The 23,939-nt window shown below is 44.4% G+C and overlaps 1 pseudogene; it reads right to left on the minus strand.

The window, feature by feature from the left end:
• LOC133361352 (zinc finger protein 208-like) overlaps positions 1-23,939 on the minus strand; it is a 78,789-nt pseudogene that overhangs the window by 5,483 nt on the left and 49,367 nt on the right.

The following is a 23,939-nucleotide window of genomic DNA, read 5'->3' on the forward strand; positions in this document are numbered from 1 at the left end:
TCACAGACACTGCAAACTCCACGTGTACATTCCGCTATACTGAGGACAGATTTATTTTTCATAACTGGTTTCTGAGTTAGACCACATAACGAAGTGGGCATATCTTCACCATGTAACCCTCCATCCACTGTGAGATTTTCGCTCTCTATCGCCTGTTTCCAGGCCAGCTGACAAGTCGCCTTGTAATGCACAGCGACAGCTACCACTGAGAGGGGTGTCCAATTTAAAACGCGATGAGATGAGAGATGCGAGAGGCTCATCGCATGCAATGCACTCTGAGATGCCTTCGACGTCAAGGGCGGTGGCTCTCTCGACCATAAATCACTCACGGACACTTTTTTTAAATCGTGGATGTGTTGAAGCGACCAAATTTTCGTGCACTCATTCTTCACCATTACAGTTCAGTTCTTGCTTCCCGCCCTGGCTAATATTGCTGCTGCATTGACCACACAGATCCACACCCATTCCGTCACAGTGGACGTTCAGGATCTATCGATTCCATTTGAAATGCTTAGGACATTATGTGCAAGGGGTCAATTAGAATATACATATAGAATATGTTCAATCTAGATTTGAAGTTTTAGTGACTACAGGGATCCATATTCTTTGGTTATATCGGTAAATTCACGTAGGTATGAAATAAAATAAATTAAATTAAATCACGACGTTTCGATGGCCATGTCGTTATTGCAAGAACGTTTCTTGCTGTGGTTTTCCCACCTGATGATGATTGCTTGTGTTACAATCGAAACGTTGTGATTTAATTTATTTTATTTTATACCTACGTGACTTTACCGAAAGAACCAAAAAAATTTCACTTCAAATTATTCAGCTAAATTTGCACAGCAACGCCACCCACTACTGTGATACTACAGCAGTCTGTGTGAGACACAGCTGCACCTATCTCAAGGATAGCCTGGCGCCATGAGAATGACAGCACCAATACTAAGCACACTCACTGGCCATGTCGTTATTGCTGTTTCTATTCAGCTCGAATTAATCCGCCACACATTCCACCCACGGACGATGGGGAGATGGCGATGTCTGCCGTAGCAGCAAGGTGGAACGGTGTCGTGTTTGACAGACAACCATCAGTTTTACCATGTCTAGTGGTGGTCTCCCTGTTACAGGTTGAGTCACAAACCGCACCTCTCCATAACAAAGGCTCAGCCTTTGATGTGCAGTCTATTCTTAGTCTTAAGCCTCACCTTACCATATTAATAAAAGTATGCGGCCCTTGCCCCACCACCTTCTCCAACCATTATATAAACGAAGTGGCAGCTTCTGCAATCTCTCATTTACTTGATACAGCTGTCGTGGCTGTGACGGTTCCACCTGAAGACGGAAGCTTGTGTTGCCTCCGAAACGTCGTGATTTTTATTTTTTATGTTATTTTATTTTACTTTTTAATGTTTTTTTACCTACGTGACTTTACCGAAAAAACCTAAGAATATTAATCATTGCAGTCACGAAAGCTTCAAATCTAGAACGGTGTCGTGTTGTCTCTTCACAGATCTGAGCCAGCTCAGCCCTCCTCCTCACTCGTCCAGGCCTTTGAAGTGAAGACAGACGTTGTGGAGAAGGAGACGAAGGAAGAGATGAAGGAGGAGATGATGGAGGATGAGGTAGAGACAGAGGAGGAGGAGAACTCGGAGGAAGAGAAGGCAAAGGAGGACGAGATTGTGATGGTGACAATGGAGGAGAACACGGAGGGAGAGGAGAAAGACAATACGGAGATGGAGGACAAGGAGACAACAAAGGATGAACAGATGGTCGTGGTGGAGGACATGGAGACGACGGACAAAGGGGAAACAATGGTGGTGGAGGAGGAAGAGAAGAGGGTGGTGGAGATGGTGGTGCCGGAAGTTGAGGAGGAGATGAAGGAGGAAGAGATGGTGCTAGCGGAGGAGAAGAAGATGGAGAAGATGGAGGTGGCGCAGGAAGAGGAGGAGGTAGAGGAGAAGATGGTGGTGGAGGATGAAGAAGAGGGGATGGAGGAGGATGAGACGGAGGAGAAAACGGAAGAGGTGCAGGTGGAGATGCACGAAAAGAAGAGGAAGCGAGGGAGCCTCGCTCGCGTGGCGAGAGCGATCGCCTCACTCCTCCGCCGCGTGCTGCTTTGTGGTGGCAGGTCCACCGCCCAGTAGGGGTGGTGGCGGTGGTCGTGCATCGGTGCCAACCGTGACCACGATCACCACACTACCCGCCCACCCCGTGATACTCGCTACACACACCACACGGTTCCCCAGAGAGACGGTGCAACGTTCAGGTCCAGAATACCGAAGTATACCGGGAATCACCTGTACTTAAAAACACGTAAATTGATAACACTATAAACAATAACACTAAACATTAAACGACAAAAAAGCTACCAACTGGTTTTATAATTTATACCACCATAAACGGAGGTACGGTATTTTAATTTCATTAGAAGTATTATAATGGAACTCTACACATGTTTGTTAATTGTCCGTTCAATCGAACCGACGGTCGGATATGTGAACTGTGGGGGTCGAGGGTAAGAATGGCATTCAAATTTTAGAATGACAATTTGGTCGTTTTAGCAAATTACTGTACTTGAATGTATGTTATGTGCAAATGCAAATTGTTAGTCGTAAATGCGAGGGAGGGGTTAAGAGGTGCACGTTTAATCCAGTGTTAACATTTATTTTAGCATCATATTTAAGGACACTGTTGTTGATAAGAATTCGTCTGGACATGTTATGTGCCTTGTTCTACTCGATCAACCAAAATTAGTACAATGTCGGTCATACAGGAGTGTGATTTCATTCATGAGTAGTATTCACAGAGCCCCGATGACACTAACCTACCTAAAGTTATGGTTAAAAAAGTAATCTCGAGTGACTTAATTCTGAGCTCAGACATGATCATCGCAATCATTTCCAAAGACGTGTGGGGTCCTGCGAGAGCAGGTCCCGACTACAAACAGCTGGGCAGCAGAATCGGAAGTAGCTGCGTTGCCCTCGAAATGTGATGTTGCTGCTGTTGTTGCTGCTGTAGTTGCTTCTGTTGCTATAATAATCGCAGAGAGGTGGTGTTCCGTGATGGGATGACGCCTTTGATTAAAGCCTCTGTTCAAACTCACCCGATTGACGCCCTTGATCGTCGCATTTTATCAACTCTGATATTGTAGACTCTCACATGTTAAGCTCTATCATAGTGAAACATAATATTATAACCTATGAACTACAACCTATCCATTGTAACGCTGTAAAAGAATATTACCTATTGGGTTTCACTCCCTCGTCGAGAAGGCCGCTCTCTTCCTTTTCTAAAGTTACATGCTAATTTCTCTGCATTCACTTTAAATCGAGGACAAAGTTTTTCCATTTATTCAAAATAAGCGCACAATTACACACTGAGATGCACTTACATATTCATGCATGAAGCACAATGGACACATTACTCTTCGGTATGTTAATAGACATGCGGATTGTACCTTCCAAAATTAACAATCGAATGCAAATATCCTGAAAGACAAAGGATTGGATCCTAGGGGGGAATTATAAGGCGGCTCAGACGCAGAGCTCAATGCCATTTCGAGAGGGAACTTGATGAGGTTGGACGCTCGACTCGTCGCTCTGCTGATCGCCCTTCAACCGCGAGACAACGCAGCCTGGCGAGCACAATTGCTGTGTCGACAGTTAGGCGACTTTGCGTCGGGAGAGTTTGTGGCGACATCTTCAGACGGGTTCCAGACATCGATATACCGTGAATTTCCAAGTAAGTGTCTATTTTCGCGGATGAACTCTTAAACCTGTTCGTCGTCAAATTGACGTGATTTTGATGTTCATCGGTTAAACACGAGTGTCGTTCTTGTTTTAGTAGTTAACAAAATCCAAAAGTCAACGCTAAACATCGTTGCGGCCGATAGCGTACTTTTGACAACACCACTACTGTTACTACACTCACATGGACAAGATACGCTCTCCACAGCCTCATGCACACGGGCGCAAGGAGTCATTTAATTGCTCTGTGTGTAGGAAGACATTTTCACGGCCATCACGTCTTAAAATACACAAGAGGACACACACTGGCGAGAAGCCGTTCCTGTGCTCTGTGTGTGGGAAGACATTTGCTCAGTCATCACATCTTCATATTCATCAAAGAACACACACGGGCGAAAAGCCATTCCTGTGCCCTGTGTGTGGGAAGAAATTTGCAAACTCATCACATCTTCAGAGTCATCAGAGAACACACACGGGCCAGAAGCCATTCCTGTGCCCTGTGTGTGGGAAGAAATTTGCAAACTCATCAAATCTTCAGAGTCATCAGAGAACACACACGGGCGAGAAGCCATTCCTGTGCCCTGTGTGTGGGAAGACATTTGCACAGTCATCACATCTTCAGAGTCATCAGAGAACACACAAGGGCGAGAAGCCATTCCTGTGCCCTGTGTGTGGGAAGAAATTTGCAAACTCATCACATCTTCAGAATCATCAGAGAACACACACGGGCGAGAAGCCATTCCTGTGCCCTGTGTGTGGTAAGAAATTTGCAAGGTCATCACATCTTCAGAGTCATCAGAAAACACACACGGGCGACAAGCCATTCCTGTGCCCTGTGTGTGGGAAGAAATTTGCAAAGTCATCACATCTTCAGAGTCATCAGAGAACACACACGGGTGAGAAGCCGTTCGTGTGTTCTGTGTGTGGGAAGACATTTGCACAGTCATCACATCTTCAGAGTCATCAGAGAACACACACGGGCGAGAAGCCATTCCTGTGCCCTGTGTGTGGGGAGGCATTTGCACGGTCATCAACCATGAGCAGGCATCAGCAGGTCCACAATGATAGGAAACTGAAATCAAAAGCTGAAATTCAAGGTGCTGCAATGAGTCCTGAAGAAGTTTCCACCTTCGATCCCATGCAGTTGGATCCCGAGAGATGGCTGGATGTAATGGAGTGGCTCGAGAGTCAACCAGAGAGCTCGGGGTGACTGAAAAAAAATTACGTCATGTGGTTATATCTATTAAGCCATATCGAGTACTTTTGTGTGTAATTTTGACCATTTTAGTTTTACAGTTTTTGTGAGAGTTTATTGGCGTGCCCAGTGGTGGTTTGTAATGTTATCGGATTACTTGCCGAAGTGGTGTGATGAGCACTGGTTGTGAGAGGGTTCAATTGTAGTCGTTAAGTGTTCCTGTTGAGCTAAAGTTGGAATGCGTCTGTAGTTAGATCTTTACTCAACATTTTAAAAGGTTTTTTTTCAAGTATAAAGTTTTTTTTGGTTGGTAATAATCGACTTTAGATAGTCGATTTCAGGATGTACATTGATGACGCGTTCGTTGTATATATGGCCTTGACTTCAACATAGACGCAGAGTGAACAAATGTGGTGAACTAATAAGGAAATCATGGGGAATGAAACTTTAACGCTTTGGTATTCCTGTACGGAAATGGTTTGCATTCTACTGGAAATGTGTGAACATAGGAAGTAATAAATATTGCCTTCAAGTTTTGACGTAAAATTATTGCAGATGAATAAAAACGTATTTTAACAAATGTTTGTCAGTTCTTTATTGTATAATGTTCCTAGCAAAAACATGTTCAGAGAATTTCAGGTGGAGGATCTCCGTCACACAAGTGTGCCCTTAACCGGCAGCATCTTGGCTGTCTACCCGATTAACACGTGTTCCTTGAGGTGAAAGGTCCCCGTAGTTAATCGTTCATCAACGTACCAGTCCCAAATCCCGAAGTATGTCGGGGATAAACTGTACTCTATAACATGTAAACTGTAATACTATACACGATAACACTAAACATTAAACAATTATAAACTAGTTTTTTAAATTATAACCATATAAACGTAGGTAAGGTATTATAATATCATTAGAAGCATTAGAATCACAGTGTGGTCGTATAATAATCGCACTCTGTTCATGTAACACTCAAGTGACAGAACTCAACAAAAAAACGCCGCAATAAAAAAAACAACATCAATGGACAAATCCTAAAAACAGACAACACACGCACGTTAGTGGCTGTTAGAAGAAGACAACACCAAGCACCTTCAACTACACACATTGTACAGCCCCAAAGAACCAACTCGTAAATGTGGCGGTATTTGACAGCCTTCGAACTTCTTACTTTCGTTCTCGATTAATGAAGACATTCTTGGCAAGTGCTATCGCTTTCACTCGTGATTTGCCTCCTAATTATTGGACTCAGTTTTCGAGAACCAACAAAATGGATGAGATGTCCTCAATTATTCCAAGCTGCACAATCCACGGTTGCAGACTGCTTTGAACAGCCAAATGTTATCACAGTAAACAATTCGGACCACAGCAGGACACTCAATCTCGAGCATCTGCGAAGCAACGATATGAGCCGGCTAAGACCTGCAAGTTTATTCGAGTGTTGACGTTATTTTAGCAATATAGTTAAGTACATGTATATGATAAGAATTCGTAGACATGGCAGGTGTCTTGTTCTCCTTAATCAACCAAAATTATACCAAATTACGTCGTAAATATGTGAGCTAATTCTTCGGTGGTATTCGCTAAACACCGATGGCAATAACCTACACTAAGTTATGTTTAAACAAAGTAAACTTTAGTCGCTCAAATCTCAACTCAGATAGGATCATCTCAATTATTTCCATAAACGTGTTGGGTCCCACGAGAGCAGAGTCGGCGTGCAAACAGCCGGGCGGCAGTTGGAGCAGAAGCAGAAGTCGCTACTTTGTCATCGAACGGTTTCGTAGCTGCTGTAGTTGCTTCTGTTACTGTTATATACGCAGCTTGTTGGTGTCCCGTGATGGGATAACGCCTTTGATGAAAAACTCTGATCCAACAAGTCACCTTCCTTGTCGAGACGCATTCTAAACACAATACTGTACTTAAATGTTGCTAAAATAACGTCTACACCCGATTCAACATGCAGTTCCACATCAGCCATGAGCAACCCACAGCACGCGCAGAGGGAGGAGACCACGAGGGAGACGGCCTCAACTTGAAGAGAAAGTTGACAAACTCACGGATGCCATCACCCAGCTGCTGCAACGCCTGTCGGATGAGACGCTGCGTCCCGCGGCACCAACCAGGCGAGTAAAGGAAGAGCTGAGTCCGAATCGGAAGCCGCCACCCGAACATCAGCAGCAGTCGATAGCGTGATTCTAATAGGACCACGTTGTTATTATAACAATTTTAATGCGATCAAAACCGCGCACTTCCCATTTTGCATTTACGACTCCCGATTCGCATCTACATATAACATACATTCTAGCTCAGTGTAATTCTAATACTACCATAGTGTAATTCTAATCATTTTAATCCGATCCTAATCCCCTGCACCCCCAGTTCGCATATCCGACCCCCGGTTCGCATGTCCAACGGACATACATATTACATACATATGACCATAGTATGTATGTAATATGCATACATATGTGCAGTGTGATTCTAATACGATCACATTGTGATTATAATACTTCTAATGATATTCTAATATTGAATATCATTAGAAGTATTACACAACACAGTCCCCCTTGGGATCAACGGGCGTGTCAAGCGGCGCGGTCGGCCCGGCAGAACCCGGCAGGTCAGTCATTGGGGATGAAGGACCGATACGCGCGTCAACATAGGGTTTTAGTCGCGAGGAATGAACATACCAACGACGTTTGCCGTATTGAACGCGGATACTTTGCGAGTTCCGAACATCCACGAGCGTCACAGGCCCCCGCCATGGCTTGTGCAGTTTAGGGGATGTGCCCGCCGGTACCTGGGGGCAGTGGAGCCACGCCAGGTCTCCCACTGACCAAGGCATGCGAGAATGCGATCGGCGCGCGTACCGTTCGTTCCTTGCCCGAGCATGATTGCAGATGAATAAAAACGTATTTTTAACAAATGTTTGTGCAGTCTTAATTTTATAATGTTCCTAGCAAAAACATGTTAAGAGAATTTCAGGTGGAGGATCTCCGTCACAGTGTGCCCTTAAACGGCATCATCTTGGCTGTCTACCCGATTTACAGGTGTTCCTTAAGAGGAAAGGAAAAAAAAGTAGTAGTATTCACTAAGCCCCGATGGCACTAACCGACAGACAGTTATATGATTAAACAAAGTAAATATTAGTCGCTCATCCCAGCTCAGACATGATCGTAGCAATTATTTCCAAATCCGTGTCGGGTCCCACGAGAACAGGGCACGTCCACAAACTCTCAAAACACGTTCCTTCGGAGTGGGCAGGTAGGAACTTGTTGGACAGCGCATTAGTGCGATCCGTGTTGGATACCATAGTCGTGTTGGAGGTTGTAGCTGTTACTATTGCATCTGATGATGATTCTTGATTTATTGCTGTAGTTCTTTAAGTTCATGCCGCTGCTGCAGCAGGTCGCGCCTGTGCTGTGACGCCGCCTCCTGCGTGTACCACGCGCGCCAATCCACCTGACCTGGTCCTTGAACGGCCACGATGTTGTCGTAATGGCGCACCAGGTGCATGGTGTTGAGCAGGGCCTAGACGCCGCAGTCGTAGCCGTTCGGTTGCTGCGGCACAAGCACCGTGGTGATTGCCACGGTGGTGATCGCCACCGGCGTGCTCACCGATTCGGCGCGCACGACCCGGGCCACCACCGTGCTGGCGAAGGCCGCGATGCTCTTGGCATTGCGCGACTGCCCCCACGCAGCCATTGAGTCTAACAGCATGGCAGTCGACCTTGGTGATCGCTACCTAGTGGAATCTTTAATAAAATAAACTTGAGTGGTTTGTTTTAATAGTGAGTATATAAACAAACAAGATGTATTTGAAGAGTCACTTTATTTTTCATTAATATTAAAGAAGTGAAGTTGCCTTTACATGCTTAAGCTGTTAATTTATTCATTGCATGGGTTGACCTTATCCTTATCAATCATCCAGACATTTGCCCCCCCCTGAGAGATTTTGCAGGAGCCGCCACTGCGTTTGAGAGTTTCTTGACGTGCAGGTGGTGATTTTTGATGTTGTCGGATTACTTGGTGAAGTGGTGTGATGAGCAGTGGTTATGAGATGGTTCAATTCCGGACAATATTGTAGTGTTTAAGTCTTCCTGTTGAGCTAAAGTTGGAATGCATCTGTAGTTAGATCTTTACTCAACATTTTAAACGTTTTTTTCAAGTATTAAGCTTTTTTTGGTTGATAATAGTCGACTTTAGGATGTACATATTGTTACTAGAATAATTTTAATTCGATTCTAACCCTGCAAACCCCCACAGTTCGCATATCCGTCCCCCGATTCGATTGAACCTACACTTTACAAACATATGAGCGATTAGAATGCTTCTAATGAGATTCTCATACCGTAACTCCGTTTATGGTGGAATCTATTATTTAAAAAAATTAAAGTCGTTTAATGTTTAGTGTTATTTTTCATAGTGTTATCAGTTTACATGTTATAGAGTACAGGTTATCCCCGGTATACTTCGGGTTTCGGGACCGGAACGTTGCGAAACGATTTATAACGAGGATCTTTCCCCGCCAGAGCACAAGTGGCTAATGAAAAGAACACGGGGCGGCGGGAACACGGGCTTCCATGGGCGGTCGGGGACAGGGCATGGTGTATTGCCTACAGGTGCCACCGGGTACGTCCCCCAAGTTGCTCCGCCCATGGCGGGGTCCAGTAGAAGTCATAGAGGTGAAATGGCTGCAGTGTGTAACGAATGTAGATAGGGCGTCGCCGTTGGTTCGTCCACCCATCGCGCCTCAAGACTTATGTCCGTCCCCACCCAGACAGCTCATCCCCATGTCCTGTACAGCCCAAGTCTGGTGTGTCCAATGTGGTGGGGCGCTCGGAAACGGAAACCGTACTCCAAATGAAATGTGTTGTGCTCCCCACAGTTTCCGAGCCCCTGAGGCCCGGGGTGCCTCAGGGATCTGCCACGTGTGAGGGATCGGTGCCAGGAGCCTGGTCATATTCATCAAAAGAAGCCAGGGACCCGCATAACCCTTCAACGCTGTGGTGCGAACCGTTGACGCCCGGAAAGGCACAAGATTCCATGATGGGCGAGGGACTGGCGTCGAGAACCCGGTCAAAATGCTCAAGGTTGTGTTAGTAGGCTCCTCGCCCAACCCATGAACGATGGGAAGGGTTCCCTTTCACAATGTGGAAGCGTTTGATATTTATTGTTGTGGTTATTGTGTTGGTTTGTTGATGTTGTCGAGTGAGGGTGGTCACACCGCTTACCCCTTGCAGTTGCCCGTTAAGATTGTGATTGTTGGGCGTCGGGGAATTTTGCTACAGCTGCTGCCCTGATGCACTTGGCTTCTAAAACATATTGCTGATGTGAAGACAGTGCATCTACTAAGGGACAAGCGGTGACAATAGGCTATAAAGAGTGAAAGAAGAGAAGGTGGGACAAAGGGTGGTGGTAAATTCACACCGAGAATAAGAGAGGGGGAGGAACGAGGTCCGGGGCTGTTTTGGTGGAATATCGGGTCGTGGCTTGTTGCTGTCTCGTCGTTGTCGTTGCTATATCGTGATTCCGGTGTGGTAAGCAGTGTTACAGGCTAAATAATATAACCCTCTACCAGTCTACAGAGTCTGAAGTCATTACAATTGTAACGATTCATAATCGCACGAGCTCAGTAGGTTTGTTCAATTATTTATACATTTCCATACTTGTGTATTGCTATTCGATGCCATTGAGATAGAACATTCATGAATCAGTGGGCAACTTGATTCTAATACGATGATGGTGTGATTCTAATAATTTTATGCGATTCTAAACCTGGCACCTCGCAGGCCACATTTTGGTCTTCTGATGCGTATTTTCATATAACGTAGATTTGAGCACAGTGTAATTCTGGTGCGACAAAAAACGTAATCAGATCCTGATCCTGCACCTTCCGTTTCACAGATCCCACCCTTGGTTCGCACGTCCATATTACATACATACATATTACATACAGACATAATACATACATACATACATATTACATACAGACATGTTACATACAGACATGTTACATACATACATATTACATACAGACATGTAACGTACTTACGAGCAAAGTATGATTATAAGAGGACTACGGAGTGATTCTAATAATTCGAATGCGATTTCTCTCACTTCAATGTATGGTGTTCTAATCTATAACACTAGTTTATAATGTTATTTTTTTGCGTTATAATGTCGAGCTCATAGGTTTTAATGTTCGAGTTCACAACATTAGATTGTACTATAAATGTAGTTTACAGTGGTATTGTTATAGCGTTACAATGTATAGCTATAACAGTTATATTGTTAGAGTTTATAATGTTAGAGCTTACAGTGTGAGTTTATAATGTGATAGTTTTTGGCCGTGCCCTGTCCTCGTGGGACCCCACACGGATTTGTAAATAATTGCAATGACCATGATTGGGCTGAGATTTGAGCGACTAATGTTTACTTTGTTTCAACATAACTGAGTGCAGGTTAGTGCCATCTGGGCTTAGCGAATACTACTCATAAATGAACTCATACTCCTTTATGAAAGACATTGTAATCTTGCCTTTTCTTGACGAATTGTTATCTTCAATAGCGTCCTCAAATATACGGCTAAAATACACAGCAGAGGGAAAGCTGCCTTGTTGGGAAGATGTAGTTTGGGTAAGGCGCTGTGACTGTAGTTAAACATTCGCTGATTGGCCCCGTCAACAGCAGCGGAGACGATCCGATCCACTGTGCTCCATCTCCACACAAGGTCCACGAAATTCTCAGTTTTTTTTAAATGAAAGTATGTTTTTCAAATCATATGAAATGTAATTATGTTATAATATGTGATTGTTATACACACCATATATAGCTATTCGATTCAATTAACATGACATTCATCAAACAGTGGACAGTTTGATTCTAATACGACTACAGTGGGATTTTAATAATTGTAATGAGATACAAATCTTAAATATCCTACCCCCGGTTCGCATTCACTTAACATGCATATGGCCACAGTGTGATTCTAACATTATGACAGTGCAATTATAATTATTATTATGCGATTATAATCACGAACCTCCATTTATGTTGTTCAAAACTAATAATACCGTACCTCGGTTTTTGGTGTTATAAATAATGAAACTAGTTAATAGATTATTGTATTTTAATTATTTGTGTTATCGTTGATAGTGTTACAGTTCAAATGTCATACTTGATGATTAGGGACCGTAACATTGGGAATACATTTATAATGGGGAACTTTCCCCTCCAGGGACACATGTTAATGGAGAGACAGCCAAGATGCTGCCGGTTAAGGGCAGATTTGTGTGACGAAGATCCTCCACCTGAAACTCGCTTAAAACACGTTTTTGCTATGAACATTGTAAAAGAAATAAACGGACAAACATTTGTTAAAATACGTTTTTATTAATCTGCAATATTTTTTACGTTAAAACTCCAACCGAATATGTATTATGTTCTATGTTCAAACAGTTACAGTACAATGCAAACCATATCCGTTCCAGGAATACCAAAGCGTTAAAGTATCATTACCCATGATGCCCTTATTAGTTCACCACGTTTGTTCACTGCTCGTCTATGTTGAAGTCAAGGCCATATATCCAACGAACGCGTCATCAATGTACATCCTAAAGTAGATTATTACCATCCAAAAAAAGCTTTATACTTGAAAAAAAACCGTTTAAAATGTTGAGTAAAGATCTAACTACATATGCATTCCAACTTTAGCTCAACAGGAAGACTTAAACACTACAATATTGTCTGGAATTTAACCATCTCACAACCACTGCTCATCACACCACTTCACCAAGTAATCCGCCAACATCAAAACTCACCACCTGCGCGTCAAGAAACTCTCAAACGAACTGTAAAACTAAAGGGTCAGAGTTAAACACACAAGTACTCAAGACAGCTTAATAGGTATAACCGCATGCAACATTATATTTCAGTCACCCCGAGCTCTCGGTGTGATCCTCGAGCCACTCCATTACATCCAGCCATCTCTCGGGATCCAACTGCATGGGATCGAAGGTGGAAACTTCTTCAGGACTCATTGCAGCACCTTGAATTTCAGCTTTTGATTTCAGTTTCCTATCATTGTGGACCTTCTGATGCCTGTTCATGGTTGATGACTGTGCAAATGTCTTCCCACACACAGAGCAAAGGAATGGCTTCTTGCCCGTGTGTGTTCTCTGGTGACTCTGAAGATGTGATGAGTTTGTAAATGTCTTTCCACACACAGGGCAAAGGAATGGCTTCTCGCCCGTGTGTGTTCTCTGATGAGTTTGAAGAGTTGACGACTGTGCAAATGTCTTCCCACACACAGAGCAAAGGAATGGCTTCTCGCCCGTGTGTGTTCTCTGATGAGTTTGAAGAGTTGATGCCTGCGCAAATGTCTTCCCACATACAGGGCACAGGAATGGCCTCTCGCCCAAGTGTGTTTTCTTATGATCTTTAAGAGTTGATGACCGTGCAAATGTCTGCCCACACACAGAGCAAAGGAATGGCTTCTCGCCCGTGTGTGTTCTCTGATGAGTTTGAAGAGTTGATGCCTGTGCAAATATCTTCCCACATACAGGGCACAGGAATGGCTTCTCGCCCGTGTGTGTTTTCTGGTGACTCTGAAGAGTTGATGACCGTGCAAATGCCTTCCCACACACAGAGCACGGGAATTGCTTCTCGCCAGTGTGTGTTCTCTGGTGACTCTGAAGATGTGATGAATGTGCAAATGTCTTTCTACACACAGATCAATTGAATGGCTTCTTGCCCCCGTGTGCGTGGGGCTGTGGAGAGCGTCTCTGCTCCATGTGAGCGTAGTAACAGTAGCGGTGTTATCGAGTCAAAAGTACGCTATCGGCAAGGATGTTTAGCGTTGAGTTTTGGATTTTGTTAACTGCTAAAACAAGAACGAGTTTATCCGCGAAAATAGACACTTACTTGGAGATTCACGGTATATCGATGTCTGGAACCCGTCTGAAGATGTCGCCACAAACTCTGCCGACGCAAAGTCGCCTAACTGTCAACACAGCAATTGTGCTCGCCAGGCTGCGTTGTCTCATGGTTGAAGGACGATCAGCAGAGCGACGAGTCGAGCGTCCAACCTCATCAAGTTCCCTCTCGAAATGGCATAGAGCTCTGCTTCTGAGCCGCCTTATAACTCCCCCCCTAGGATCCAATCCTTTGTCTTTCAGGATATTTGCATTCGATTGTTATTTTGGAAGGTACAATCCGCATGTCTATTAACATACCGAAGAGTAATGTGTCCATTGTACTTCATGCATGAATATGTAAGTGCATCTCAGTGTGTAATTATGCGCTTATTTTGAATAAATTGAAAAACTTTGTCCTCGATTTAAAGTGAATGCAGAGAAATTAGCATGTAACTTTAGAAAAGGAAGAGAGCGGCCTTCTCGACGAGGGAGTGAAACCCAATAGGTAATATTATTTTACAGCGTTACAATGGATAGGTTGTAGTTCATAGGTTATAATATTATGTTTCACTATGATAGAGCTTAACATGTGAGAGTCTACAATTTCAGAGTTGATCAAATGCGACGATCAAGGGCGTCAATCGGGTGAGTTTGAACAGAGGCTTTAATCAAAGGCGTCATCCCATCACGGAACACCACCTCCCTGCGTTTATTACAGCAACAGAAGCAACTACAGCAGCAACAACAGCAGCAACATCACATTTCGAGGGCAACGCAGCTACTTCCGATTCTGCTGCCCAGCTGTTTGTTGTCGGGACCTGCTCTCGCAGGACCCCACACGTCTTTGGAAATGATAGCGATGATCATGTCTGAGCTGAGAATTAAGTCACTCAAGATTACTTTTTTAACCATAACTTTAGGTAGGTTAGTGTCATCGGGGCTCTGTGAATACTACTCATGAATGAAATCACACTCCTGTATGACCGACATTGTACTAATTTTGGTTGATCGAGTAGAACAAGGCACATAACATGTCCAGACGAATTCTTATCAACAACAGTGTCCTTAAATATGATGCTAAAATAAATGTTAACACTGGATTAAACGTGCACCTCTTAACCCCTCCCTCGCATTTACGACTAACAATTTGCATTTGCACATAACATACATTCAAGTACAGTAATTTGCTAAAACGACCAAATTGTCATTCTAAAATTTGAATGCCATTCTTACCCTCGACCCCCACAGTTCACATATCCGACCGTCGGTTCGATTGAACGGACAATTAACAAACATGTGTAGAGTTCCATTATAATACTTCTAATGAAATTAAAATACCGTACCTCCGTTTATGGTGGTATAAATTATAAAACCATTTGGGAGCTTTTTTGTCGTTTAATGTTTAGTGTTATTGTTTATAGTGTTATCAATTTACGTGTTTATAAGTACAGGTGATTCCCGGTATACTTCGGTATTCTGGACCTGAACGTTGCACCGTCTCTCTGGGGAACCGTGTGGTGTGTGTAGCGAGTATCACGGGGTGGGCGGGTAGTGTGGTGATAGTGGTCACGGTCGGCACCGATGCACGACCACCGCCACCACCCCTACTGGGCGGTGGACCTGCCACCACAAAGCAGCACGCGGCGGAGGAGTGAGGCGATCGCTCTCGCCACGCGAGCGAGGCCCCCTCGCTTCCTCTTCTTTTCGTGCATCTCCACCTGCACCTCTTCCGTTTTCTCCTCCGTCTCATCCTCCTCCATTCCCTCTTCTTCATCCCCCACCACCATCTTCTCCTCCACCTCCTCCTCCTCTTCCTGCGCCACCTCCATCTTCTCCATCTTCTTCTCCTCCGCTAGCACCATCTCTTCCTCCTTCATCTCCTCCTCACCTTCCGGCACCACCATCTCCACCACCGTCTTCTCTTCCTCCTCCACCACCATTGTTTCCCCTTTGTCCGTCGTCTCCATGTCCTCCACCACGACCATCTGTTCATCCTTTGTTGTGTCCTTGTCCTCCATCTCCGTATTGTCTTTCTCCTCTCCCTCCGTGTTCTCCTCCATTGTCACCATCACAATCTCGTCCTCCTTTGCCTTCTCTTCCTCCGATTTCTCCTCCTCTGTCTCTACCTCATCCTCCATCATCTCCTCCTTCACCTCTTGCTTCGTCTCCTTCTCCACAACCTTTGTCTTCACTTCAAAGGCCTGGACGAGTGAGGAGGAGGGCTGAGCTGGCTCAGATCTGTGAAGAGACAACACGACACCGTTCTAGATTTGAAGCTTTCGTGACTGCAATGATTCATATTCTTAGGTTTTTTCGGTAAAGTCACGTAGGTAAAAAAACATTAAAAAGTAAAATAAAATAACATAAAAAATAAAAATCACGACGTTTCGGAGGCAACACAAGCTTCCGTCTTCAGGTGGAACCGTCACAGCCACGACAGCTGTATCAGGTAAATGAGAGATTGCAGAAGCTGCCACTTCGTTTATATAATGGTTGGAGAAGGTGGTGGGGCAAGGGCCGCATACTTTTATTAATATGGTAAGGTGAGGCTTAAGACCAAGAATAGACTGCATATCAAAGGCTGAGCCTTTGTTATGGAGAGGTGCGGTTTGTGACTCAACCTGTAACAGGGAGACCACCACTAGACATGGTAAAACTGATGGTTGTCTGTCAAACACGACACCGTTCCACCTTGCTGCTACGGCAGACATCGCCATCTCCCCATCGTCCGTGGGTGGAATGTGTGGCGGATTAATTCGAGCTGAATAGAAACAGCAATAACGACATGGCCAGTGAGTGTGCTTAGTATTGGTGCTGTCATTCTCATGGCGCCAGGCTATCCTTGAGATAGGTGCAGCTGTGTCTCACACAGACTGCTGTAGTATCACAGTAGTGGGTGGCGTTGCTGTGCAAATTTAGCTGAATAATTTGAAGTGACATTTTTTTGGTTCTTTCGGTAAAGTCATGTAGGTATAAAATAAAATAAATTAAATCACAACGTTTCGATTGTAACACAAGCAATCATCATCAGGTGGGAAAACCACAGCAAGAAACGTTCTTGCAATAACGACATGGCCATCGAAACGTCGTGATTTAATTTAATTTATTTTATTTCATACCTACGTGAATTTACCGATATAACCAAAGAATATGGATCCCTGTAGTCACTAAAACTTCAAATCTAGATTGAACATATTCTATATGTATATTCTAATGACCCCTTGCACATAATGTCCTACGCATTTCAAATGGCATCGATAGAGATCCTGAACGTCCACTGTGATGGAATGGGTGTGGATCTGTGTGGTCAATGCAGCAGCAATAATAGCCAAGGCGGGAAGCAAGATCTGAACTGTAATGGTGAAGAATGAGTGCACGAAAATTTGGTCGCTTCAACACATCCACGATTTAAAAAAAGTGTCCGTCAGTGATTTGTGGTCGAGAGAGCCACCTCCCTTGACGTCGAAGGCATCTCAAAGTGCATTGCATGCGATTAGCCTCTCGCATCTCTCATCTCATCGCGTTTTAAATTGGACACCCCTCTCAGTGGTAGCTGTCGCTGTGCATTACAAGGCGACTTGGCAGCTGGCCTGGAAACCGGCGATAGACAGCGAAAATCTCACGGTGGATGGAGGGTTACATGGTGAAGATATGCCCACTTCGTTATGTGGTCTAACTCAGAAACCAGTTACGAAAAATAAATCTGTCCTCAGTATAGCGGAATGTACACGTGGGGTTTGCAGTGTCTGTGAATTTTGAGAGCGCGACAGGGCTTGAGCACCTGTGCATCACAGCAACATTGACCTGGGTTTGATTTTCACGTTTGGCCACATTCTCCGTGTGGATTATGCAGCCCCATGTTCTGGGAAGGTTCTGCAGCTTTCTCCCTGTTACTGAACCCACACAAGCAATGCAAATCGTTAAATTTGGATCGCAAACAGTAGCGACTTTCTTGCAAAATGCGAGCAAACTTGGCAGGATCCTCCTGAAAAAAGTCTTGAGACCGAGTAAGGCTGATGCTGCGTGAGAAGCATGGCAATAAATAACAAAAATAAACACACAGGGCGCACACGCAGAGTGGTTTACCGTGGCTCAGCGACTCCGGAGTTTGCTTTATCTTCTTGGAAGCCCTCTTCTTCAAAGCTCGGAGCTATTGGGCCCCACACAGGATTGGAGGACGTGGCGGCGGCGATGGCGGCGGTGGTGGAGGTGGTGTCAGTGGTAGTGGTGCTGCTGCTGGTGGTAGCGGTCTGGAGCCATTGTCGCTCGATCTTGGCGAGGCGCTGCTCTTCCTCGAGGCGCTTTTGCTCCACAAGACGCTTCTCCTCCATCAAGTGCTCCTCCTCCTCTTGACGCTTCACCTCAACGAGGCGCTTCTCCTGAATGAGACGTTTCTCCTCGAGGAGCTTCACCTTGCGAAAGCGCCTCTCCTCAAGTCGCTTATTTTTTTTCTCAAGACGCTTCAGCTCTATGAGACGCTTCACCTCAAAGAGGCGATTCTCCTCCATGAGGTGCTTCTCTTCCTCGACCCGCTGCACCTCAATGAGGCGCTGGTCCTCGACAAGGCGCTTCTCTTCTTCCACCCGCTTCTCCTCCATGAGGCGCTTCTCTTCCTTGACCCGCTTCACATCTATGAGGCGCTTCTCTTCCTCCAGATGCTTCTCCTTGAGACGCTTCACCTCGCGAAGGCGCTTCTCCTCCATGAAGCGCGTTTCTTCAAGGAGGCGCTTTTCCATGACGCGTTTTACGTCGTTGAGGATTTTGTTTCGAAGGCACTTCTGCTCCGTTTGGTGCTTCACCTTGGCGAGGCGCTTCATCTCGTTGGTGCGCTTCTCTTCCATTCTGCATTTCTCCTTCGTAAGGCGCTTGTCCTCCTGGAGATGCTTCACTCCGCTGAAGTTCTTCACCTCCCGAATGCTCCTCTGTTCACGCGAAGATAAGCACATGACCATTCAGACATGCACACTGAGGACTAAATCTATTCTCGCAGGCACACAAACATGGACGGGCACATAGAGAAACAAAAATGCATACTGGCACATCTATGTACGCATGAAAACATGCACATTAACTCATGCAAACATGCTAGCACACGTACGAATATACATCATTACCTAATGTTATGAAAATACATGTTACATCCTCATATTCTCACAAATTCAATACACGCACTTAATGCAGTGATAGTTTACAACGATTTCATGGAGATTGTTGGCAACAATCATCACGGGCAATAGTTTCCACAGAATGTTTTATTGTAAAGATCTGGATGCCCATAATCTGGACACATTTTATTGCAGCACCCATAATGGGTAACTGGAATGGCAACTTCCAATCAGCTCACAGACATAATTCATGAGATTGCCTGATATCATTCTGTCTTCATTGGTAATGAATGGCGACTTCATTTGCCTTCACGAGTGGGATATGGCATGACGTGATGGTGGAGAGATGGAGTGATGGTGTTGGGACATGGTGTTGTGATACGGAGAGGTGAAATTGTGGAATGTTCTGGAGAGACGGTGCCTTGTGATGGTATTGACGCTTTATGAGGCTCTATGATATTGTATTGATTCTCGATTTGAAGCTTTCGTGACTGCAATGATTCATACTCACGTATGTCACTTTACCGAAAAAAACCTAAGAAAGAGTCACATACGTGACTTTACCGAAAAAACCTGAGAGTATATTGTATCGAGTTGGTGGTGATGTAAAGAGATTGTGTGGTGATGTGAGGTGTAGTGATGTTTTGGTGCAATGGTGTGGGAGTGTGGAGAGAATGTGGTGTTTGACTCCCTTAGACCCCATACACACCTTTGGGGAACGATTTTCATAGCTTTGGCCTGGGAAAGGGTCCACTTCATCCATAATGTCCCCCCACGTGGTCGACTGGCGCCATGACTCCCGGGCTACGGAAAACAAAATTAATTCAAAGGACGAGTAATGTATTAGAGAACGAAGCACGTGGATATTCACACAACTAATTCTGAGATTCTTGTAATTACCTCTTAACACAAAACATGACCTGCTGTTGAGAAATATTAATCACATGGCAGTAAAACTTTACAAGTCATATTTTTGTAAGCATGTTGAGATAATCAATTTCATAAAGTTGAGACCCCCATTTAAACCAATATGGCTGAAACTCGGTTCTAAATCCATGCTGTCTGCACACTTGACCTTTTCATCTTCCCATCACCGCCACGTCTACTAAAATAAATTAATCAGGGAGCTGCCTCCTCTGCATAAAAACCACGTGCTACAGGTAACTGGGACTTACCATCATAGTCCTCCAAGATCTCAGCCCACTTGCGTTGTCTGTCCATGTTGTTGGGAAGGAATCGTTTCTGTTTGATGTTGGAGGGCCTGGGGAGGTTGTAAAAACGCTCAGATTTAGCAACCGTTTGAATCACTCATCCTCTCAATTATTACAAATTTGACCACTCGCTGTACCAATCTAATCACTTTCGTGCAGTTTGTTTTACAAGTCCACTCACTCGCTTGTTTGCCCACTCACGCGTGCGTCAGATCACTCACTCATCCACCCACGCGAACATATTTATTCCAACTGCCTATTGCATTAAACATAATCGCAAGACATAACCGTGATGTTTAACCTCTAATCCAGACAAGCATGTTGATGCACAGCCCATTTGTATAAATCGACTGCTTGATAAAGGCCCCCCTATGTCTTGTAGGTCATTGGGGTCAAATGACCATACTTAAATCATTTGTTATGACCCGAGAATGACGTCTTAGGTCACGTGATGTCAGAGGTACCGCCCATGTGGCTGTGACATCACAGATAGGAGACATCTATGGCAGCAGCTCGGGTCTGAACTAAAAGGTAGACTCCTCCCCCGTGTTGGATAACATTCAATACATGTAATGCAGGGCACAATTATGCAGGCAATCAGAACACAATAATTATAGATATGTTAATCATATTATATGAGATTTAAACAGGTTAGTTATGAACGTTTTAAATGTTAACTTGCTTTGGGTCTAAACAATGACAGTAACAGCAATATATCAGAGCATGCCAAGTAAACTAATAGTCCTAATTTGGTTGCAGAAAATCTAAATATCAACATATTCAAATATAATGAAGCTTTAGTTTGTAGTCAAAACGTGCAATAAAAATAAACAACACACATCGTCAACAGGGACGCTCACGATAATTGTTTTTTTACCCTTCTATCTGGCAACAAAACTGACACCTTTTTACAAGGAGTCATGTTTGCATAGACCGCAATACCTGCAGCCATAATACAAACAAAAGAACATAACTCTGATAATGTGCACTGTCCTTGAAGTTGATTGGTCCACACCCGAGACAGCTTTCCTTAGAGCCTAGTCTCACATGGGTTGGACCTGATGACGCCAAAAGGCGCACTGTAAAAAGGTGTCAGTTTTGTTGCCAGATAGAAGGGTAAAAAAAACAATGATCATATTTTTACTGGCAAATGAGGTTCCCATAGGGACGCTCACCTCGTTGACGATTCGCTCTGCAAAGGCTTCTTCTGCTGCTGCTCACTCGTGCGCATTCCTCTCGACTGCGGGTGGAGGCGTGGCTATGACGTAACAGAATTGACGTCACTACGGCGAGGCTCCGCCCCCACGCGCTTGGCGGGCGCACCACGTGGTGCAGTGCGGGTGGTTGCGTCACCGGAAACAGCAGAGCCCTCTGTTCGACATTAAACATTTGCCCCCTCGCTTTGTGCTGTCTTTGATGTCGCCGTTACTGCGGCGAGGACTGAAGCGATGCCTGGCCATTAGGCCTGGCATATACCTAGGCCTCAGGCTTCATATTTGTTCGTAGTTATTTTTTGTTTAATTGGAATTATTAACTTGCATTTCATTAATTACATTTCAAGCGTATAAACATTATCCCATTGGTTTATTTACTTTTAAATTCAGGTTTTTACTAGAGTTTTTGATCTGTAGTTATATTTAAATGAGTGAGGTGGTTGTACTAAGTGTGAATTTGAGTTCCATGTAAATTATAATTGTGTAAAGGATTTGTCTGTGTGCACCTATCCTGGCAGTGGTAATATGGGCTTTTTATAATTAAGTTGTTAACGAGATTGTTTATTTGTGTGTGTCTGTTATCGATGTCTGTGTTAGGTTACATATCTATGTTTGTAGCTGTGTGTGTTTGTTAATTTATGATGGGTGGTCATGATGATGTTTCTTGATAATGGATGGTGGTGATGATGATGGGTGGTGATTATGAAGGTTGGTAATGATGATGGTTGGTGATGATAATGTGTAGTGATTATGATGGGTGGTAGTAATGATCATGGGTGGTGGTAATGATTGGTGAGGTTATGATGATGGGTGGTGATGGTTATGGGTGGTGATGATGATGGGTTGTTGTGATTATGGGTGGTGATGATGATGGATGATTGGTGGTGGTTATGATAACTGTTGGATTGTGATGGTTGGGTGGTGGTGGTGGCGATGGTTGATAGTGATAATGATGATTGGAGATGATAATGGGTGTTGATGCTGATGATTTGTGTTGATGATTATGGGTGGTGATGAGTAAATGAGCCACCACCCAATACATAACAGTAACAGAAGTAACTAAAGCAGCACCAATAACAGCAGCAACAACAGCAGCAGCAACACGTTTTGAGGGCGACGCAACTACTTCTGATTCTGCTGTTTCTGCTGCTCGACTATTTGTAGACAGGACCTGCTCTCGCGGGACCCCACACGTCTTTGGAAATGAATGCGATGATCATGTCTGAGCTGAGAATCAAGTGACTAAAAGTTACTTTGTTTAACAATAACTGTGTGTAGGTTAGTATCTGGGGGCTCAGCGAATACTATTCATGAAATAACTCGTACTCCTTATTGACCGACATTCTACTCATTTTGGTTGATCGAGACGAACAAGGCACGTGCCATGTCCAGATTATTTTTATTACCAATATTGTCTTTAAATATGATGCTAAAATAAACGTTAACACTGGATTAACATGCACCTCTTAACCCCTGCCTCGCATTTACGACTAACAATTTGCATTTTACACGTAACATGCAGTCAAGCACAGTAAAATGCTAATACGACAATATTGTTATTCTAGGAATTTGAATTCGATTCTAACCCTGCACCCCCCACAGTTCGCATATCCAACCCCAGGTTCGATGGAACGTTCGCTTTACATACATACTAGCTGTACTACCCGGCTTCGCCCGGGACTTGTATCTACCACGGCCGGCCGCCTTTGTCTCCCCAGTGGCGATGTTAATACGCTACAGTAGTTAAGTTACTCGTTTGAGGCAGAGTCGACCTAGGGGAGGTTCAAATAATCGTCACCGGTGGTGGCCGTGAGCGGGAATCGAACTGGGTTTGCCGGGTTGGTAGCGCAGCGTAGCGTTAAGCACTACACCCACCGCTCCTCACACACCACACACGCACAGACACACACACAGACACACACACAGACACACGCAGACACACACAGACAGAAACACACACACAGACAGCACGCTAACCACTACACTACCGCTCCCCACACACCACACACGCACACACACAGACACACACACAGACACACACACAGACACACACACACAGACACACACACACAGACACAGGCAGCACGCTAAGCACTACACTACCGTTCCCCCTACACAACACACGCGCGCGCGTCCATAGGTACACATACACGCGCTTGCTGCAGACACACACGACTTTCAGGGTGCATACGGCAGTAAACGACTGAAATAATAAAGCGGCAATGCTGTGTAAGGAACGCCTTAGACCCGCATTATACATTTGTGTAATGCGAGCGTAAACACACAAACACACACAAACACATACACAATACACACACACATACATGCAGACACACAGACAGACACATAACACACATACATACACACACATACAAACACAGAAACACATACACACACATACATAGACACACACACACATCCACAGACGTACATACACACATACATACAGGCACGCAGACATACACATAAACACATACAAAAAAACCCACATACATACACACACACATACATACACACAAACACATGCACACACATACATACACACATGCA

This window comes from Lethenteron reissneri, chromosome 72 (genome assembly GCF_015708825.2).
Source record: "Lethenteron reissneri isolate LAM-NWPU_2019-01 chromosome 72, ASM1570882v1, whole genome shotgun sequence".
In the NCBI taxonomy this organism is placed as follows: Eukaryota; Metazoa; Chordata; class Hyperoartia; order Petromyzontiformes; family Petromyzontidae; genus Lethenteron; species Lethenteron reissneri.